General features: G+C 41.7%; 1 long non-coding RNA gene across 1 annotated transcript in view; it reads left to right on the top strand.

Annotated features, from left to right (window-relative positions):
- Positions 1-23,501, top strand: part of LOC142046973 (uncharacterized) — an 83,006-nt gene that overhangs the window by 39,819 nt on the left and 19,686 nt on the right. Inside the window, exon 2 of the long non-coding RNA XR_012656084.1 lies at positions 23,115-23,257. This is a non-coding gene — a long non-coding RNA (uncharacterized LOC142046973). The remainder of the gene's footprint in view (positions 1-23,114; positions 23,258-23,501) is intronic.

Below are 23,501 nucleotides of genomic sequence, written 5' to 3'. Positions count from 1 at the left end.
AATTCCTGGTTGGTGGCAGCGCTACAAGTACTAAGCTGGTAATTGAGCTTAGAGGAATTCATGCTGGTACCCCATCTTTTGGATGCTAAGGTTCAGAGTGGGGAATTATACCATGACACAAACCAAAATGCATATAAAGCTATGGAAACATACTGAAATAACTAAAGTGACCTTGCCAATTGTATCACCCAACAGAACAGAGCAAAGAGTTCACTAAGAACAATGCTTTGAAGAGCAAAATAAATTATTTTATTTCTTCACATTTGGTACTCTGGAGCATTTGTCAGTTTAATGAGACAAGATCAAGATAGTGTAGATTCAATTTAGGCTTTTGATTCACTTATATTTTTAGGGTGGGGGGTGGGGATTTCACAAATGTAATCTGAACAAAGGTTATTTTGCTTGTGATGGGGCACGTCATTCACTGCTAGTCTGGCACCTCACCCTCGCCATTCTGGGGATTAGCTCTCCTCCCCCAAGTCTTACCTGCCTCTGTTTGTTTTCACCACAACATGTACAGATTTATCATGGGCTTCTATTTCTTCTTTCCCCTCATGACCTTGCTCTTTTCCTGACTGTCCTTTTTCTCTGTAGGAGACATATCTCTTTATATGACACTATTCCACACACCAAAAGCAGGTCCTCCTCTGACCCAGTCACTTATTGTGTGGGATTCCCTGGGCCCTTGCCTCTTGTAAGGCTCTTTTCTTCCATCTGCACAGGGATATGCCCTCTTCAGGTGCCCCTGGCTCCCACACCCCTTACACCTTCAGAGTTGGGTCTCTGACCTCCTAGCTCCACAGAGCCTTTCCGCCTTCTCTTACTCCCCGTTGCTTCTCGGCTCCCCTCTTTGGGAGAGCAACTCCAGCATCCACTCTCATAAAACATAGCTTCCCTCAGCCACAAAAGCCTGTATTGCAGGCTTCTCCATATTCACACCCCCTTGGGATACAATGGGCCGGGATGAGCATTAGGGGCAACTTCCATGCACAGTCTCTCTCAGTCCCCTTATATTAGGGTGACTGTCTCCTACATCCCTTCACTTGCTATACAGTCCTCCACACGATACTGTTCCCCCAGGGGTGACTAAATGCCCATGTTCTTCACCACTTGTGATGTAGTGTACCACGTTTGGGGATTAGTGCATTAGGTCAACAGCCATTCCCATCTTTTTCTGGTCCACAGCCCTTCTCTCACTCCAGCAACTGCAGGGCCCTTTCCATGACTTAGTCCTCTGTCCAGGTCAGTCAGCATGCCACCCTTTCAGGGTATATCAGTCTTTTTCTTCAGCAGTCTTCCATTCACTGCCTCAGGTGCCACTTCTTCAGTGGCTAGTAGGGGAACATAGGCCCACCCTCTACTGTGGGTTTTAGTCCAGAGACCCTCAACCCCATAGTTTTGGGCTTTACTCTCCCAGCCCTCACTGCTCATTCCCTGAATTGCTTCTCTCCACTCCTGGTTCCCCTGCTTTTTCTAGGCATACCAGCACTAAACCCTCTTCCTAAAGAGTGACTGCTCTTGCCCAGCAGCATCCTTTGTCTGTTGCCAGCTGCCTGGCTTTTTAGGTCCCACCTGTTCCTGCACAGCTGAACCTGCTTGCAGTCAATTTCCCCTTTCCCTGCTGCTCTCTCCAGGTGTAGCCTGTGGAGTTAATAGGCCGACCTGGCCAATTTAACCCCTTCTAGTCCTGTCTGGGTGAACACCCCATCACAATGATAAATGATTTTTTTTAATTTGTTTTTCTCTGCAATGTAAGAAACATAAATGCAACAATACTGTGTTTGTAAATGAGAACCTGAAAATGAAACTGACCAGTTCAGTGTCACTGTCCAAGCTAAGCATAAATTATGAATAGTAATGCTATTAGTTGCACAAGCAAGACATTTTTAATATGATATTACTGTCTATTTTAGAACTTGGAGAAGTGAAAGCTTAGCATTAGAATCACTCATGGAGGCTGAAGGAAGTGTGGAGGGCTAGAATGCAACATTGTGTGCTCTTCGTTTGTCAACACATATTCAGAGGCTAGGAGTAGTGCTTAGCAGTGTAACCAAACCTCTATGCCTACACTAGAGTGAGCATTGGCAAATGTGTGGGAGGAAGGAGAAATGAGCATGCTGGGGAAAGAGGAATGCAGGAGATGGTGTATGGTCAGGGCATAGCTGAGTTAGTTCAATCTAATGAATACAAATCATCCACTGCCTTCCATCCACTTTAGTTCACTGTAACTCCACTGCAGTAAATGGAGATATATCCTTATAAAGCTGTAACAGAGCGGTGGATCAAGCCTGATGTGTGTGTCAGCCATTTTTAGGATTTTCACAAAGTGGCGGTGATTGTTTTATTTCAGCCTTGCATAATTCAAAAATGGGTGAATGTCATCTTCCGCCCCCCCGAAAAACTTTCCAGAAGTATTGACTATGAATATAATGCCAAAAATTCACTTTTTGGCTGAGACCAGGAGTTTTGGAAAATTCAAGTAATGAAAATAAATCATAATTGAAACTGTAATTATAAGTATTGAAGTTGTAAGAGATACCTATAAGACCCTGCTGGCTAATAGGCAGATGACGAGCTGAGACACCTGCCTGCTATGCAAACTCTGCTTGTTTTACTTTTCCCTTGGGCTCCCATCCTCACCCCTCTTTGTTTCATCCATCAATTACACCTTGTTATAAATCTAGATTGGGATTTCTTGGGGGCAGGAGCTAGCTTTTTAGTACATGTTTATACAGCATCCAGTTTTACTGTCGGCAACTAAGAGGAAAGGCCCGTGTAACTGCTTTTTTTCCTGTTCAAGTCAACACCAGGTTTGTTAGTCATGAAACTGGAACCCTATTTAAAAGACAGACAGACAGACAGAGACAAACAAACAAAACAGAAACCTACCCTAGCCGATGAAATGATATTGTCAGGAAGAATGACTCTTAGCCTGCTTCCTGTGATCTTGCATGGTTAAAGGGATTTCCTATTTGCTATATGGGGTGAGAGTAAGATGTATAATACAGGCCTGGTTTATATTCAGGTGTTCAAACAATATTGTTACAAAGCAGATGCAGGATATTACATGTGTTGAGATAGCAGGACCTCACACACTTAAGAAACTTCAGAGCCATACGTGCTTCTTCCCACATAAAACCATGTGGAACAGGAGTACTGCCGCCCCCCTCCCCAAGCAGATCTGTAACCTTTTTGGATCTATCACTTTGCTGCATTTCCTCACACTTTTGGAAATGGAGCAGAAGACATAGTGGAAAAGCATTAGACATGTCCCTGGGTTACTTAGTGAGGCTGTGGATGTGAGGGAACAGATCAGCACTTCTGCTATGAGTCCCTACGTATTCATTCTTGAAAAACGGAGATGAGGGGTCTTCAATGAAGGGTACTTGGATGTGCAATTCACTCCCTCTGGTGGTCTGCCAGAGTTTACATCTCTCCAGAATGCATTGCACATCCTCATGCATTTGTCTGACTGAATCATTGCAGAATTATTTATTGTAATTGGGGTGCAACAAGGTTGAAGTTGCTTTGTTCTGTCTAACACAGGTAGTTTAAACATGTTGATATCTTTAATATCCTAGATGCATAAACAATTATTACAATAAACAGTAAAATTATTATGGTTCTAATTTTCCAGGGTCATGTTTCATTGTTTGAATGCAAGCAGTAAGGTGTAGTACCTGCTGTAACACTGATTTTATATTTGCACAGTGATTGCCTAGGAAGATTATATTAAGTAGAGAGGATAAGGCAAAGGGAAATAATTAGGAAGGAGAGGGGTTGGTGTTTCGATTTGGGGGAAGGGAGCAGACATTTTACTTCAGGCTTGCCAATGCAGTGGAGTAATACGCTTTACAGGGGTGTGATTTCTAAACTGCACTAATGTGTTGAATATTAGTCCACGTAGACTCTGCTGGTGTGCTTTGACCTAGTGCTGTTCAAAATAGTTCTGTGTTAAAGTGCACTAGGAAACCTTCGTGTGCACCAGTGGAGTCTGCCCAGACCAATTAAAGCACAAACACTTTAGTCCACTTTAGAAATCTCATCCCTATAGAGCACATTACCTCACCATACAGACAAGCCCTTAGTTCTCTTTCACATATGCAACTCTTATCCTTTCTTTCCCCCATAAAAAAATAAGTACAAGAGGGGCCTTTTTGACCCAATAACACAACATACTGATGGCTAAATATTTTAAATTTTCTGAGAGCTTAGTTGGCTACAACAGTACTAATTATTACATGGCATTGGAACGTGGAGAATGACTGAGCTGAGAACTGATTAGTTCTATGCCTGAAAAATACCATCAGTCTCCATTTTACAATTCACTCTGCCCTCCACGTCAAAGTCAGGGCTCTTTATTTGTATAGCTATTTGCCTCCAGGGGCGGTGCATGGCTGCTGGTTTGTGGTCATTAAATCTGTTACAGAAGCTGCTAAGACTGATTTCCTAAAAAGAATGGAAACGTGGTCCTGACCAGTTAAAAAAAAAAAAACAAAACATGGCCCTCAACCCATCTTTCTAATAAGGTGGAGGAGGAGATGAAAGTTGTGGGAGGAGGGGAAATACTCAGGTGCACAGAGTCTACATTAGCAAATCCTTTAGCTATGCTTTATTTCATCACTGTTCAGTAAATTTTGTGGTACCAGTAACTGGTCTGGAGGCATGGAGGGGAGAGAAGAAAAATTATTCTACCTGAAAATAATTAGCTTTGGGGGCAATTCCAAAGACACTTGAGAACGAATGATGATCCCTTAGGTGTATTCCTCTATACAACACATTGCAAAAATCTTAAGAGACGTTGATGACAGCATCTAGGTCCAAATCAGAAGAAAAGAGGTACTGAATGATTAATCAATATTTCTCCTTACACAGTTTTCAAAATTATTTTCAGCAGCATTTTACCTATTGAAGCTCACTGTTTCACCATGGCTCTGGAGGTGCATCAGTAATGGCTCGGCTTCTCCAGATGCCTCTCAGATATTAAGAAAATATAATATACATCACAAATAGTGAACTTGCAGTGTGCTCTCTTTCACTCCAACTTGCATTAAGCTCCTTTACTTTCTCGTCACTCTTCTGTTACAAGGCTTAAAGATTTTTCACCATGCAGGGACAGATGAATAAGAAACTGAGGAGAGACACAACACTTTAATAGAGCAGATCCAGCAAGGCCCTACATACAAGCGGAGTCAGAGGCTTTTTATTTCCTTATTGCTCCCAATTTTTAAAATAGCTGATGTGCACATGTGATCGTGCTGCTTAAGTACTTTGCAGGATCAGGCCAAAGTGCTCATGATCAATCCTACAGCATGTTAAACAGCAAGGTGGCAAAATCTGCAAATGATACAAAATTGCTAAAGATAACTAAGTCCCAGGCAGACTGCAAAGAGCTACAAAAGGATCTCTCAAAACTGGGTGACTGGGCAACAAAATGGCAGATGAAATTTAATGTTGATAAATGCAAAGTAATGCACATTGGAAGCATAATCCCAACTATACATATAAAATGATGGGGTTTCAATTAGCTGTTACCGCTCAAGAGAGAGATATTGGAGTCATTGTGGATAGTTCTCTGAAAACATCCTCCGTGTGCACCGGCAATCAAAAAAGCAAACAGAATGTTGGGAATCATTAAGAAAGGGACAGATAATAGAACAGAAAATATCATGTTGTCTCTGTATAAATCCATGGTACACCCACATCTTGAATATTGTGTGCAGATATGGTTGCCCCGTCTCAAAAAAGATATATTGGAATTGGAAAAGGTTCAGAAAAAGGCAACAAAAATTATTAGGGGTATGGAATGGCTTCCGTATGAGGAGAGATTAATAAGACTAGAACTTTTCATCTTGGAAAAGAGGTGGCTCAGGGGAGATATGGTTGAGGTCTATAAAATCATGACCGGTGTAAAGAAAGTAGACAAGGAAGTGTTGTTTACTACTTCTCATAACATAAGAACTAGAGGTCACCAAATGAAATAAATAGGCAGCAGGTTTAAAACAAATAAAAGGAAATATTGCTTCACACAATGAACAGTCAACCTGGGGAACTCCTTGCCAGAAGATGTTGTGAAGGCTAAGACCATAACAGGATTCAAAAAAGAACTAGATAAATTCATGGAGGATAGGTCAATCAATGGCTGTTAGCCAGGATGGGCAGGAATGGTGTCCCTAGCCTCTGTTTGCCAGAAGTTGGGAATGAGCGATGGGATGGACCACTTGATGATTACCTGTTCTGTTCATTTCCCTCTGGGGCACCTGGCACTGGCCACTGTCAGAAGATAGGATACTAAGCTAGTTAGACCTTTGGTCTGGCCCAGTAGGGCCATTCTTATGTTCTTATTTCACTTTTGGCAGAGCTTTTAACCCCATAACTCTTGCATTTACTTTTTGAATTCAGGCGTGGGAAGAGGAGGAGGAGACCAGATAACTGGAGATGTAAAGTTGGTTGCATAGTCCTGGGCAGGAGAGGGGGAAGGAGCAGGAATAATACATAAGAATCAAGCAGGGAAAATACAGCTGGGAAGGAAGGGGCAGGTAAGCAAATTTACACACCATCTGGCTTTAGATGGTTTGTGTTGTGCAAGTAACTAGAATAGTTCGGAATGTTGGTCATACACTGTTAAGGATGCCTTAGTTATCGATGGCCATCTTGTCTGTATTTAGCACTTTCTTTGTTTTATTAAGACATAAACATAGTCTATTAGTTTCTTGTCAATGATATACCATAAAATGTAAACATGTGCATTACCAAATTAATACTGCAGGAGGAGTTTTCATTTTGGAGTACTTGATTTCTCAGTACTAACATTCATTTTACATTTACATAGACATATCCAGATACACGTTTAGAAAAACTATAGCAACATTCTTTACAGCTAGTTGCTGAAAAGAGACTTCTCTTAAAGCTGTCTTGAAAGTGCTGTGCTGAACCCTCTAGACTTGTGAGGAAAATTGGAAATATTATAAAATTTAAGTTTTAACATATTTTAAAAAGCTTTGCTCTTGAAATAGGAAGTCTCAGGTCAATCCAGTCTTACCAAACTAAGGGGAGAAAAAAAAATCTAGAAAGTCAGCCCAACTACAATGTGAAGATATTTTTTTTTCTTTTTAAAACCTCTCTGATTTGTCTTATCTGGTTTGGTGACCAGTCACTGGCTGCAGTTAGTGATAACTGTAGCTGCTGGTTGTTCAGCTGGAAGGCTACATCACTGTAGAATATTTTCCTAAGAGATGTATTGGGCCACTGTGTGTAAAATAAAGCCACTTGTACAACTTTGAAGGGTGGAGTCATTCTCTCATTTCCCCCCTGTAGTGCACACTTTGCCAGAAGGCCAGACTCTGGGCCACTCATTGCCTCCTCATGTTTCCCAGGCATTATGAAATAGGCAGTCACCAAATAAAGTGTAAAGTGCTTTTCTGGTCTTTACTATGGACAAACACAACTAAGAAAACCAAGATTCTCCCCGCATCCCTGACAGAGCTTTCCATAGCCCTAGCCTATAAAACAGCTCCAGCATCATTCTGCTGAGTCCCCAGTGGGCAGGTAGGCTCTTGGCCAGGCAAATGTCAAAGCCAAGTGCAAATGTAAGATAAGTCTTCAATTTCAGCCAGTACAGTATTGCTATCCCTAAGCAGCAATGCAATTAGCTTAGGACTTCTTTCCCAGCAATCTTGACCAGGCCCCAATTCCTGGAACCCCTCTCTTACAAACCATTCTTTCCAAATAAGAGGGACTTTATCTTTCTCTTAATGAGCAGAGCTGGAGGACTCAACTTACCAGCTGAGCTTTTTTCTTCTGTGGCTAGCCAAGTCTTTCCTGGCATAACTGGGTGTGAGTGTGAACATCACATTAGCTGAGTGGGAATTCACCCCATGGAGCTACCATCTCTATGTAGTTAGTCTCTTTTCTTCTGCAAGTTAGCTGGAAGTTGTGGCTGTCAATGCCTGCGAGCTAGGGAGACAAGGTTGGTGTGGCAATTCTTTGGACTGTGTGGCTATATCGCTGAGCCAGCCTACTTTTACAGTATTTTAGCTAATAGGCTTGCATATGCAAACAAACACAGTTTATGATTAGCTGAGTTAATCTCTGATGTTATAAGCCTATCACCCAATAATCAGATGTTCATAAAGTTCTTGAAATCAAACACCAGAACTATAAAATATTAAGGACTTGTCTCCAACAGGATCAGAACATGTTTATACACTAGAGGCACTCAGTGTTACATCCCAGGCTGCGAGTTCTTTCTTGTGGATGGTTACCAAGCTGCTGTATTGGACTCCATCTTTGGATCCCCTGTGCTTTCAAGCCAATTGGGTCTGAACAGCATCCAGACAATATCAGTAAGTCTGACCTCTCAGGCAGACTCCTAATGGGCAGACTCCCTGTCTGATATGCCTTGTGGGACATGGAGTGTCATAGATCAGCTACTCTTGCCACCTCAAAACTAGGGCTGAACCATCCTCAAGTCTCCCCAGTAGCTTATGCATGCTCTCCCTGGGGTCCCACCTGCATGGGCTCTGTGTCTTACCATTTAGCTATTTGTGGACTACATAACAATTAAGGTAAAGAACACAGACAAGTGTGGCAAAAGAACATCTCAAACACACATACTTTACTCATTGAAAATCACAAGAGATTTAAGATCTATGGAAAAATAATGAACACCTGAGTGCAAACCCCTCCAGGGTACTCAGCACTCATGAGAGTCCTTTGAGTTTTGGTCAATGTCCTTCAGAGGGTTTAGTTCCTTCCTGCTCTCTTTCTGCTTGCTCAGCCTTCCCATTCTGGGGATGGAGTGCCCACCTTTGCTACAAAGCCTCTCTTTTTAAGACCAATTTTTAATACCTTGTGCTGCTCCTGTCCGTCCACTAGGGTTTTTCCATTCTCTGACCTATTTCAGGATTTCTGGCAGAGGATCACTAAGGGTATGTCTACACTATGAAATTATGTCGATTTTATAGAAGTTGATTTTTACGTAAAAATCCTACGTAAAAGAATAAATGGACACAAATCAGATATTAGGAATAGCAATATACATAAACCTGTAGGAGAACACTTCAACCTCCCTGGCCACACAATAGCAGATGTAAAGATAGCCATCTTATAGTTAAAAAAAAAAAAACAAAAACTCCAGGACTAGACTTCAAAGACAAACTGCTGAGCTTCAGTTCATCTGCAAATTTGACACCATCAGCTCAGGATTAAACAAAGACTGAATGGCTAGCCAACTACAAAAGCAGTTTCTCCTCCCTTGGTTTTCACACCTCAACTGCTAGAAGACGGCGTCACCCTCCCTGATTGAACTAACCTTATTATCTCCAGACTGATTCTTGCCTGCATATTTATACTTGCCTCTGGAAATTTCCATTACATGCATCTGATGAAGTGGGTATTCACCCACGAAAGCTCATGTTCCAGTACATGTTAGCTTTAAGGTGCCAGAGGACTCATTGTTGCTAATTTAGACAGTGATGTAGCCCCTCACCCACGAACCAGAACAGTAACTGTTATAGAATAGTTTTTTGGAAATCTGTAGCATTTTTTTTTTATAATTCCAAATTAGTTCTCAGGAACGCAAATCTCTGTCCACATGTAGCTAGCACTGTTCTGACAGAAAAAGTTGTCTTCCCTGCTGTCCCCTCATATTTTTTTAAAGCTTATGACCACTGTTCACTGTCATGTATAGTTTTTTTGATTTTTATCAAACCTGTTTTTCTTATTATGGTATTATGTGATCCATCATGTGATATTATCAGAACCCTGAAGTGTGCATACAGCCTTATTCTTTTTTTTAATTTTATATACAAGTCATAGGAGTTTTGCTTTTGAGGTTAGTATGATCTCATCAGAATTGCTGAGAAGGAGGTTTTTGGAGTGGTATCTTACAGCTGCTTTGACTCCCCTAGCCTATGATCTTTGATATAGGAAGAAAACCTCCTACTATCTATAGATAACTATCTAACCAAAGATCTAATCCTGCACGTTTACTGCTGGATGTACGTATGTGATTAATTGTATGAAAGCCACTGAGCCTACTCCTAGTAATAAGCATTTACAGGATCAAGGCCCAAGTTTGTATATGTATATAGAAATTGACAGTTCTCCTAAAATCAAAGCTTTTTCCCCTGAAAGGTCCAGGGTGGGCAATTCTGACAAGATCATGCTAACCTTAGAAGGAAAGCTCCCATATCTTGTGATATTATTGGGACCCTGACATGTCTATACAGCCTTATGCACAATCTTCTTGTGTTGCTTTGTGTACCCAAAGGATCATAAAGTATAAAATGAGTAATTGTTATAAATATCTTTGCTGTATGAACAGATAATACCCATATTAGATAATACTACTATTAAGACCTAATAATTGTTTAAGTCCATGAGGGCTTACTGAAGACTGTGATTCAAAAGTATAGAGCACCAGGTATTTTTGTCTGCTTTTCCTGCTGGCTATTACATGCCAACTAACTTATTGCCATACCACATAACATACCCTATCTATCACAAGCATTTTTAACATAATCTAAACTGAATATTGAATTTAGCCGCACCTTATGAAGAGGGGTTTTAATTATTCTTTAGTTCTTAATATAGGGGAGTATGGCCAGGATGGAGGAGGATTGGGTTGTTAGCAAGATAGCTGGAGGGAATCGGAATATATCATTACCTAAGGGAGTGGTATCCTCAATCTTCATCTACTTGAATTCCCTCACCAGCCACATCAAATGATAATGCTGTAGGGCTTAAAAAAATTGGGGCAAAGCTGGGGCAGTGGGAGGCTGATAATGACAACCTGTCTAGATAGCTGAGTGGCAGGCAACTAGAGGGAAACAAGTTTGCAGTATGGCTAGCTTGGGTCAAGCTGTATCTAATAGTTTTTATCATTTTTTATCAAATGAAGGAACATCAGGAGAGATTTGGCGCTAGACTGAGCTGGGTGAGTGTTGCAGGAAAATTTACTCAGATCAATTTTTGTTAAAACCTGAAATCAGTTTGTCCACAGCTGCTGATTATTGCACAGAGCACAAGAGAATTCATGACTCTGTCATTTTGCCTTCAGAGACATAAAGCACAGTATAGTTTCTTTTACCTGCGCAACTAGCACTGGAGGATCTCAGGCAGATGACTAGATAGTGGAACTGGGATAGGTGGCAGAAACAGAAGGCTCCTTCCTCAAAAGCCATTCTCCTAGGTAACAGGGACTCAGGGTTCCTGCCTGTTAGGAACAGGAGGGGATGCTGATGAAAAGATATTACTCTACATGGCTGAGTGGGTTGCTGACTTGCAGAGCAAGGTGCAGGCTGAGAATGAGATGATTCCAGCATAGCTGCCTTCTGTCTAGCTGTCTGCATGCAGTAGCTACCTTACAGCCATCTGTCCTCCAAGTCAGACAGTCTTGGATGCTTCAAATGGGACCAGACCAGGCACTGCTGGCTTTATGTTAATCATTATGAACCCAATTCCACAAGATGGTAAGTGCCACCTGAGATTGCTTTCAGCACCTCACAGGATGGACATCAAGGTTATGAGGTCACTGAAAGTGAAATTGCTGGGAAGCAAGGATCAGATACTCTAAATATTTAGAGGCCTAACTCCCATTGATTTATGGGCCTAAGAGACTAAAGGAGGGGGCCATTACCAGCTACCTCAAACTTAGATGCACACTCTCTAATTCAATCCCTCTTTCATACTGCATCACTCCTTCTTTCCTCTACAAACCCAGTCCAACCAAAATCCATTCCACGTCACATCCCTTATGCCAAAACTGTCCTTCACTCCTCCAGCCTACAGAGTGCTTGGGGGCAAGAGTCAAAGCTAGCTCCATCTGCAGGGCGCCCTTCCTTGTCAAACACAAGTGCTGCAGAGAGTCTTGTGCCCCTTTCCATGGTGCATGTATTAGAGAGGGAGAGGTATTCCCCTTGGTTCCAATGCTAAGGAGGTACTGAACACTTCCTCATTTCCTATTGATTCAATAGGAGGGGAGGTCTCTCAGCACCTTGTAGGAAATGCTCAACACTTTGTTGTGCTGGAGGACACCAGGGAGCACTTCTTTGCAGATCGAGGAAGCTGGCAGTAAATTGTAATGATGATGATGCCCTGTGAAGAATGGAGTCCCATCATGGCAGGTTCTATACAACACATAAGACAATCTCTGTGTCAAAGAGCTTTTGGTTTTAAATGAAATAAAGTCAGATGGAGGCGTGGGAGAGAGCACATGAAGAAAGATTCCCACTGATGACAGGCACCTGTTATGTTAGTTCTCTTTGTATATTATCCTCCAGCTGCCCCTCCGCCAACCTACTGTCAGTTCATTTTTGTTAACTCTTATTCTTAGCCAAATATCTGTTTAGTAACTAAACTGGTTGCTCAGCTGTTACACATCTGCTAGTTAGTTAATAACAGTTCGGTTTTCAAATGCTTAATATTTATTACTTAACTTATTTATATATTTTAGATTAATACAAATTTCTCACTCTGCTAGTGCAGCCTTTTAATCAAAATCCACCTAACATCCAATGAGGGGGCAAACCCAAATTTCTCTGAGGGTCCTTCATACATTCTCGTGTCAGTACTGATGACATCACAGATGAAAGCCCTTGGTGTCATGCTCATAACATCAAAGGGTCAGGCTCCCATGGGAAGGTTTCCCTCTCTCACTACCTGGCAGCAGCTGAAAAACTGCTCACGTACTAAAGTGACAGGGCCCATATAAATACTTAAGAGTTTCTGTCTGGCCTCACTCACATGACCCCACAAAAGGGAAGGGTTGGGCCATCAAGGCCAAGTCTGGGCCCATGGGGAGGAGGGGGAAACTGTGCCTGGCCCTTTCTATCCGTCTTACAGGAGCCGGAGAGTTTTTTGTCACTAATTTATTCCTCAGATTTTGTCTTGGTTTTCAAATTGTCCACAAACAGATTGGGAAAAGCTTGTATATACCATGTGTGATGTTATCTGTGGATTTCTTCAGCAAGTAATTCTTGACCTGTAGACTATTTGCAAACAGTTAGCTGTAAATATTCTTAATTGACACTCTGGTTAGCTACATAAGTTATGGAGTATTGTTTCTATTTCCTGATTGGATGATTTATGAAAGTGACTGACAACAGTAGGTCCAAGGTTCACAGCACAAAGGGGGGCGTGGGAAAGGGAGCTAGTTCACATCTATTTTAGACTCTAATAGAAAGTCCTTTTTCTTGGCTTTGGTTCAGTCTATAGTTAACTCCAGTTAAACAAAGGTTTTGGCTCTTGAAACAGCCCATTTCCAAATGACAAGTAGAGGCTCCAATCCTGCAGCTGGATTCACATGGGAAGATCCAGTTGCAAGGATTAGGGCAAAATTACACTGAACTGATACTCATACCTTTAGATGTGAGCCATCCAGGGAAATCTTTCTCCCTAATCTCTTCTCTCTTTCTGTGAAGAGACCATTATTGAAATAGCAGTATCCACCTGATCTTGAGTGGAAGGAGGGTGATGAGTCTGGTAAGAGCACAGCTGCTTTAGAGTAGTCAGAAGGAAGCATCTTATCCTGTTAATGCTATCTGGTGGCCTCTTTTTCTTTTGATGTTTTGGTTTGAAGCACCGTGCTCCTGTATCTCTGGCCCACAAAGGGCTTTCCTCCTCCACATGCCCCAAGAGCTTTGTGCACCTTTTTACGAACACAATTTGAATTGTGAAGACTACAATCCAGTGTAAAATTCAGAAATTGTTCTTGGTGAATGCTCAACTTTAACATTCCCTTTCTGTAATTACTGAGTGCTCAGATATTTTCATAAAGGGTCACAAATATGGTCATCCAAATTTGCTTTCAAATTCTAACACATACTTATACAAATCCTCTCTCTTTCTCTCTCTCACGCACGCACACTGTTTGCTTAGTTCTAGTATCTGGCTGTGTGATTTATTTTTATGGCTTTGTAAAATGTAAAACCAAATAAATAAGGGTCCACATCACCCAGCCAAAGGCTTAACCAAGAAAACAGATGTTTGTACTTAAAATATAACTTGAAGGTTTCTTACGGAGTGGGAGAATGTCCAATATGAAACTATTCAGTTCCTCCCTCATTCTGGGGTGGAGAAAAGCCTTTAAACCATGCAAATCATAGTTTGTCCGCAATAACCAGAGGCAAATTAAAGTATAGTATCATTTTCTAAATACAGAAAACATAATTTCACCAGAACTATTCCTTAGCACAAGCTAGACTTTACATGCTTGCACTGGAAAGGGGATATTGAGGGACAGCTGGCTGGCCATAGTGCTAATCAAAACTACAAACGTATGCAGCTAATCTTCATCAAAATCTTTCAAACTTCTGGTGCTGTATACAATAGCAAATGAAATGTGCACCGCACTGTAGGGAGGAAATCCGTGCCAGAGACACAACATACTCCTTACAACCATTAATGTTTTTAAGGCTTAACAGAAGAGATGCCAATCTGCTTCTGAAAGAGCTCATTTCTACTCACCTATGGTGAAATTCACCCCTACACAGAGGACCCACAATCCCATGCACGACTTTAGATCCCATTAAAGTCTTACTTTGAGGGCACAAGTGGCATGTAAGTGGTACATAGACCTTGCATCAGGGAGAATTTGAACCCCTAGAGTTCAGGTGTGCACCCAGTGCAGTAAAAGGGTGTTTTGCCATTGGCTCCAGACATCAGGAATGGGCACATACAGGGCTTTCAGAGACATCATAGAAACAATAAATGACATTTCAAAAACCAAGGATCAATAGAAATGACAGTCTGCACGATCAGAACGTATAAATTCCAGTAGGGATTAACATACTCAGGAATTGTCTGACTCCACTTTGTCCAGTCCCTGCAGAATAAATATTCTGTGCCTCATTCTCATGTATGCAAAGGCGCTCTGACCCGGAGTTTTATTTTGGTGGAAACAAAATACCTCACTGATCCTTAGAAATATCATTCATTTTCTGATCCCTAGTTACTACACCTCTACCCCAATATAACGCTGTCTGCGGGAGCCAAAAATCTTACTGCATTATAGGTGAAGCTGTGTTATATCGAACTTGCTTCGCTCCACCAGAGTGTGCAGCCCCACACCCCTGGAGCACTGCTTTACCACATTATATCTAAATTTGTGTTAATCGGGTTACGTTATATTGGGTTAGAGGTGTATATGATTGTACACCCATCACTCTGATAATGGTTCTGCAGAACTCAGGCACTTTCCATTACTCTAGTTATCATCTTTGTATAGCAAAGATAAAGGTATTTGAGTACAAGTGCTCTGGGCTTACTGTCTGCATTAGCATATTGCCTTCTGGATACTTATTAGCATCCTGTAATAAATGAAGAGGTTACACACACTCACTCCACCACAACAGGGTCATCAGGAGTGCTGAGCTAAAGAACCTCCTTGTATTGTGCAGACACGGTTGTTATAGCGTGCTTTCCTTTGGTTTCCCGTCCTCTTCCAACAGGAAGAGAGCAGCGTAGCTTTTCTCTTACAAGAGGTGAGCTATTGTTACCCATCTCTGCCTCCCCATTTTGTTTTTCAAAGGCTGGAACAGATTGAGTACAAAGTACAATTGAGTACAAAGACTGGTGTCCAAAGCCATTGACCAACCCTTCTGAGTTAACAGATGAAATGTAATGTCCAGGACTGCAGTCCTTGACCTTGTGTGAGCCTTGATACAGCTGCTGCAGTAGTTCTCTCACAGATGAGTCCCCCACTAATATTAACCATATGTATTGATGGGGTTGGATGGAAGGACAATTCGCTCAATGGCTATTGGTCCTAAGCCTTGGACATCAGTCACTTGGGGCCACATTCTGGCCTTGGATATGCAATATGGGATGGCCTCATCCTCCCTGATTGAACTAACCTCATTATCTCTAGCTTGCTTGCATATATATACCTTCCCCTGGAAATTTCCACTACATGCATCTGATGAAGTAGGTATTCACCTACGAAAGCTCATGCTCCAAAACCTCTGTTAGTCTATAAGATGCCACAGGATTCTTTGCTGCTTTTACAGATCCAGACTAACACGGCTACCCCTCTGATACTTGACAATATGGCATGCACACACTATGACTTCAATGGGAGTCATGCCTGCTGAGCTGAGTGCAGAATTTGGCTGGAATGGATCTTGAGGAAGAGACTTCCCTTTGTTGTTTGTCATCTCTGAAAGGATTTCAAAGTCCTTGAAGCCTGTTATTTCTGTCCAACAATTACAACACTTTTGTAGTTTTTAAAAAAATATTTAAATCTTCCCCAAATACCCAACTTCATAAAGAACATGCCACACACGGTTGAAAGTGTCAATGTATTTTCCCTTTTGGCACCAAGTCTCACTCATGGGCTATATTTTTATGTTGATTTATGAAGCTGCATTTCCTATTGCATGGAGGAAAAGAATATATTTAAAACAAATTACTCTCTAACATTCAGCAGACAAAAGTAGATTCCAATCAACATAGGGCCATGTTCTGATTCCTTATTCATGTTGAGTAGTGCTTTACTCTGTGATTAATCCCATTGGAATCAATGGCCTTACATATGGAGTAAAATACTGGTCAGTATTAGTAAGGATATTGAAATCTGAACCTCAGTGACAAGACTCTCTCTCTAACCACATAACATACAATACATTATCTAAAATAATGCCAGTGAAAAACAACACAAACCCTCATGATTAATTTTACTTTTATACCTTACATTTAAATGAGCAACAGACCAGGAATTCTTATGTTCATCTATTCAAGACTTTCTTTCTCACAGGGCTAAAATATATTTAACAATATTAGGTTTATATGCTTCATTTGTATGCTTGAGTTATACACAGGGTGAAAGACATTGAAAATTTTCTGTGTACTGTGCTATGGAGAAATGCTAAACTTGCCATGGAGAAACCTATATGGAATTTTATAGACATGATGTTATGCTGGGGTGGAAGTTTCATAGAACATCTCAGCTGTTCAGTTGCTCTGGCTGGTGATGTTGAGGGGAAGAGTTTGGGTGAAATTATTTAACTACTAGAAGTTTATGATGTGTCTCTGCAGAGTTTTCAGTTCCTCCTGACTCAAGTGTTGATGGCCTTACTGTGGGGGACAGCAGACAGGGACAAATAGCAGGGAATGGATAGTACAGTGTCAGGGATGGAAGGAAAGAAGCCAGATTTAAAGATGTACAGGAAAACAAACATTTTCAATGCTTCTTGCCTAGTCTTGTACATCTCTGCAGCAAAATCAGCGGAGTTCTGAAAAAGAGCGTGTATAAAGAATATAGGCCTGGATCTCATAAGGAATTAAATGGGACTGTTCATATGTTTAAAGTCAAATATATATGTACTTGTGAAAGGGGTAAGAGGTGTGATATATATTTAAGAGGAAACTGGCTATCTGTCCGTTGTTTTTGGAAGTCATCAGCTTCCTCTCCTCTTCTGGAGGTCCTTTAGTTTTGTTCATTAGGGAGTGTCATGCTAATGGAAAAGTAATTGTATTGCTTTACACAGAGTGACTGCTAATTCTTTGTCTCCTTGCAAAACTCCTGTTGATTAAACTGAGGCCAAGATCAAGCCCATAATGCTTAGTGTAAGGAATACTGTAGGGCAGGGGTTCTCAACCTTTTTCTTTCTGAGCCCCCCCCCCCCCCAAACATGCTATAAACTCACGGCCCACCTGTGCCACAAGAACTGGTTTTCTGCATAAAAAAGCCAGGGCCAGCGTTAAGGGGAAGCAAGCATGGCAGTTGCCCAGAGCCCCATGCCGTAGGGGCACTGTGAAGCTAAGTTGTTCAGGGCCCCAGGCTTCAGCCCCCTGCAGTGGGACTGCAGCTTTCTGCCCTGGGCCCCAGAAAGTCTAACACTGGTGTTGCTTGGCAGACCCCCTGAAACCTGCTCATGCCCCCCAAGGCAACACTAGGGATTTTTAGCAAAATTTCCCACCATTACTAACACTGGTGCACCTCCACAGCTGAAAATAACAGTGGGAGTGCTAATCCATACCAGGATTTTTAACACTGTGCTATGTAAACCTGCTCTAAGAAGGGCTAAGTGACATGGTGTTGAAAATGTCAGAAGCTGCAGGAACCTGCTCTACACTAGTACTCTCTGTGTTACTAGCAATGCTGGAGCTGCACAGGTGTGAGGAATGGTGGGGGATTTTTGCCACACAGCATAAACAAGCAGGATGATAACTCTGATTAGTTAAAGACGCTAGCACCATACTTTAGCAGAGTATATGGTGACAAAACAGACAGCAGATTTGCCAAATCATTCATGAAAGTGTAGGTTATATTGTGTAATGATCCCTCTGTTAGACCTGCATTGCACATACCACCTTGCAGGGTTTAATCAACCCTTTCTTTCCTTTACATTATTATCCAACTCTTTTCATTGTGAGTACTAAAAGAGGATAAATATACATAATGCTTGACCCTTCATTTCCAATAACATGTTCAAATTTAAGTGCAGGTGACATTAAATAGGTACTTGCAGCCGTGGCACCAGTGCTCCAAGTGCGTGCCTGGGGCGGCAAGCACAGGGGGACACCCCGCCGGTCCCTGTGAGGGCAGCAGTCAGGCAGCCTTCAGCAGCTTGCCTGCGGGAGGTCCGTCGGTCCCGCAGATTCGGTGGCAATTCGATCGCGGCGGGTACTTGAAGCCACGGGACTAGCGGACCTCCTGCAGACAGGCTGCCGAAGGCTTCCTGACTGCTGTGCTTGAGGCGGCAAAAAAGCTAAAGCCGCCCTGGGTACTTCTTGTTGTGTCTAGTAGTTTGGATACTATACCACAACAGATGATTTTTTTTAAGTTAAGTCATTTTTGAATGTGCTGTACCTGATTCTGATCTCAGTTATGCCTCAGTAAACCTGGCCTCGCTCTACTCAAGTCAATGGAATAACTTCAGATTTATATTGGTGTAACTGAACTCAGAATCCAGCCTGCTATAGCTCAAGGACTCTATGGGATCAAGTCCCACACCAGTTGTGGGTTTCTATACAGGGCTGAAACTAGATGTGGGGGATGGTCTTGTAATTAAAGCACTGGACTAGGAGGGCTAGATTCCAGCCTTTCTGTGCCACTCTTTTGATGTATATAGGGGCCAAACAGCTGCACTAAATGACTAAATCAGGAGTCCTCCAATGTGGGGGAATTCCAGCTGGTATAGAGTAGTGCGCTGCTCTCAAGTGATCTTCAGGGGCTAGAATAGTCTTTCAGAATGGGCGCCATTACCAGCAGGCGTCACTAAGTGTTCCTGAGCAGGATGTTTACCCCAGTGCCCCGTCTAACATTGCTTCTCTCATTAAACTAAGTTCTAACGTTCCAGGCTGTGCAAGAGCTATTGTTAAAAGTATAACAGCAGGCATACTTGGCTGAGTCACTGCAGGTATCTAATGTACTATCATGTAACACACTTGTAGAACCTTGACTACAAACGGCACTCCAGAAACCCAAATCATATTCTGCTCTGTAGCCCTTATGCAGTTTAAATGGAAAGGGAATAGTCCAGTGAAACTTCATCTTCAAATAAAATGTTTCTGGGTGTTCTTCAGTTTTAATAAACCAGTGAGCTAATCACCACTGAGAAACTAAAACTGGCATCCATTGACCCTGTAATTTCACACAGAGGTTATAATCAGGGCAAGAGAAAGGTGGTTTGTTAGCAAGAAAGAATCTTTCCCATTCCAGAATCAGATCTTGCCTCTGATATCTCCCCCCTCCTCTGAATAATAATACTGAAGCTTTATTAGTTAATCAATAAGCCATGATACAGGGTATGGTTATCATAAAATAATCACACCCTAGAGCATTTTGAGGCATAAACCTCATGCCTCTAATCAGATTGGGGCGAGATTATCTTTTGGTAACTGCGCCCCTGGGAATGGTCTCCTTCCTATTATGAGAAAATTTTATGGTAGAGGAAAATGTGTGTTTCTGCGAGAGAGAGATTAAACTGGTAGTTTAAAATTAGCAGCCATTTCTGCTGAGTTGAAATATTAGCCTCCCCATTTAGAATGCTCAAAGTTAAACAGAATCCCCCCCCTCCAAGTGGTTTCAAAGCAGAAGCATACATGAGTGACATGATTGGGATGCAGTTTAGCCTAATAGAGATGCACTGAGGAGAATTAAATTGCAAAGAATGTCAAGAAAAGGCAGCAACAAATTTGCTGTGGTGCTTCAAAACAAAGAAAGCCACAGCCCTTTCTGAAAAAATGGGGTGTTGTCTGCTCTCTGAAAGTCTTGCTTTCCTGCAAAAATAAGGAAGGCCAACAATGTGTGGATTGTTAGTGATTTTGCTGTATGCAAATACTACACATTCCGGTCCCTTAATTGGAGTTTCTAGTTATTTTCTTAAATAGGGAACTTTTTAAAATTTGGAATATTTAAAAAAAATTAGATATGGAGTTTTTTGAAAAGTGGAAAATAGAAAACTGCAGTGAGGCAGGAAATACTCTCTTTAAATAATCATGCTGGTCACAACTAAAGTTGGGTTAATCCTGTGAAAATGTCCCACACACATTTGCTGGAGTTGTAAAATGAATTCACTCCAGCTAGACTTTTGATCTTTTTGGGTTACTTTCTGTGAACCTCCATGTGAGGTAAGTTTTACTGGCGTGAATGTTTAGGGAAAGCAAATCTTAAAGCTGCATGCAAAAATAATAGCAAAAAGCAAATTTTAAATGTGCATGAACAAGTATCTGCACCAGAAGTGCTTATGCTCTCAGCCAATTCATGAATTGAAATTGCAACATTCAATATTTGAGGGTATGATTTTTGTTACATTTTACCAAGGAGATGCTTCTAACAAGCAGGGGGGGGACCTGATTATTGCATCAGTTGTGTGTTCGTAACTCCTACTGAAACCAGTCCCTGAGCCTTCTTTATACTTAAGAAGGAACAGCTGAAGGAAACTTCCTTCTGAGCCTCAACTGAGGGCAAGGTGAGAGGACTGGCTTCACCTGTGGGCTATTCCTAGACTTACCCAGAAGCAGAGAAGGTCTAGAAAACACTCCTTATGCACATGTTCAGGTATTGTTGTAGGTGAAGTATGGGCATGAGCTGGCAATTACTTTATCGAGTCCATTTCCTTGGCTGTACAGGATTGTTCCAGATATCTGCCACCTCCCTTTTATACAGGCTAATGGGACTTAAAGTCAGGAAGTTTCTACTACTGTTCAGATAGTATTCTCCCTTTCTTATTTCTCCCACTCCTTATTTATATTGTGCCTCAAAAATGTGCTAGGTGCTTTACAGAACAAAGAAAAGATGTGGCGCATTCCCTGAAGAGTTTACAGAATACAGACAGCTGGGAATAACAAATAGGAGGGAGGAGAGGGGGTGAGGAGAGGCAAAGGTACCAGCAATCAGATCACACTGTTTAGCATCATTAATTGTATCCTATTTTTAGTTATTGTACTAACCTACATTTTTCTTCTCTAGCCTTGAATTTGACACCCTTCAGATATTTGTAGTTATCATGTCATCCCATCCACACGTTGTCATCTCTTAGCAAAGCTCTATTTAGCTCTTTTAATCTTTCTCAAGTCCCTCCTGCCAGTGGTGCTGGAACAATTTTTATAGAGGGGGTGCTGAAGGCAGAAACCATGTACTTGAGTTACTACTACTTCATAGGGGTGCAGCAGCACCTCCACCAGCACTCTTAGTTCCAACACCTATGCCTCCAGCCCTCTGATCATTTCTGTGCCTCTTTTCTGTTCTCCTAGTGTATTAATATTGCTAATAAGGTGGAGTCCAGAAGCGGGCTCCACATTGTAAATGTAAGCACAGCAGAGTCACAAAGAGAAGGCTTATTATTGGGATGCCTCTGTGTTTACAGCTCAATAGCAGACTGCCTTTGCTGCTGCTCTATTCCATTGTAAACATTTATGGAGCTTGTCATCATCTATCACCCCACTAGCTCTCTTTCCGTATTACCGGCTTCCAGCTCTAGTCTTCCCATTGTATGCTTGTGTTTTAGAGTGTTTTTCCATAGCTGTATTAATGTAAATTTCCCAAACTGAACCTCTTTTCTGTCCACATTTCTAATCTCTTTAGATTCCTTTGAATTACATCTCTTCTCACTGGTGGGCACAGTTTTCCTCAATGTCACATCATCTACATTTCATTAAATGCTTTTCCTATATGATTAAGGAAGATGTTTAAAAGGGTGGTTTGATTCCCCCTAACACTGATCTCTGTGGTATTCTACTAGGCGCCTTCCTCCACCTCCATAGTATTGCCATTTAGACTTAGCCAGAGGTGCTTGCAGGCTCTGAGCCTGTGAAGGTTCGTGATTATTTAAGTATAGGAAATAGGGAAAAACGATTCTAGGAAATAATGCAGAACTTTTTGTTGTCCAATCAGGACAATAGTCCTGATGGAGACATCAGTTTTTAGAAGAATGTTTTTCTGTGTGTGTGTCTTGCAGCTCTGTGCTGAGTCTGTTTCATTTTTGCCCCTATTTCTTGGTTAGTCACTCTTGCACCCATAAAAAATACCTTGCAGCAACATTTATATTATCTCAAACTGGTTTGTGCTTTTGCCCAGAACATCTCCACCAGCGCAGTTAAGAACAAAGAGAGAGCTCCTATTTAATTTCAGCTGTACACATTTCTAAACTGCCTAAATGTTTAGGTTGTGACTTGTGGTTTAATTACGTGTTAACAGTATAATTATAACTAGCTGTATATTACACCTGAGATGCTAAGAATTGTGCAGGGTTTCAGTCATGTAATGGCTATGAAATTCAATGGGAATCTTACAGCTATAAACTCCCACATCTTTTTCAGGGCCAGTTTTCAAAGGAGACCACAACAGGCCTAAATGCAAAAATGCACGTGCCCTTTTTACTTTAGCATATGAGCATTATTGCAAAATTGTCCATGCGGGGGAGGGAGGGGGTGTTACATCTGAAACATGTGGTACTGAACATGCTGGAAGACAACATTCCTTTTGTGCCCAAACTCCCACTGACTTCGATGGAGGTTTGGTATGTGTATAACATTCTGACAACTTTTGTTTATGGGATAATAAAAGACCGGTGTGACACAGATTGCCTAACCTGATGTGCAGTTATTGTACAATAAGAACAGTTTTAGCTGGTGCTTTTTAATTGATTAATATTTTCAATTTGCAGGAATGCATCTGGACTATCACAGTTCTGAAGAAAGTGCACAACCCCCTGGTCATCATTTGAAGATTGTCACTGGATAATGCAGAACCTGATCGAAGGCAGCTGAAGTCAGAGAAGGTCTTTCCATTACCTTCAAAGGCGTTCTAGTAGGTTCCTTAATATCTAAACAAATAGGGACAAATTCCACACTGCGCCACTTGGGAGGCAGGCTGCAAAAGGTGCAGCCCACAGCAGGGGAAGGGCAAAGGTGGCTAATACACCATCTTTGCATTTACCTAATTCTGGACTGCTCCATCCACCAGTGCACTCCCCGGCATGAGCTTGACTAACCATTGGGGCTGCAGAATTGATGGCAGCTTTGCATGGGTGTCTATGGGGGCTAAATTCTCA

This window comes from Chelonoidis abingdonii, chromosome 6 (assembly GCF_003597395.2).
Source record: "Chelonoidis abingdonii isolate Lonesome George chromosome 6, CheloAbing_2.0, whole genome shotgun sequence".
In the NCBI taxonomy this organism is placed as follows: domain Eukaryota; kingdom Metazoa; phylum Chordata; order Testudines; family Testudinidae; genus Chelonoidis; species Chelonoidis abingdonii.
The sequence above is the reverse complement of the archived record's forward strand: the minus strand, read 5'-3'. Positions and strand labels throughout refer to the sequence as shown.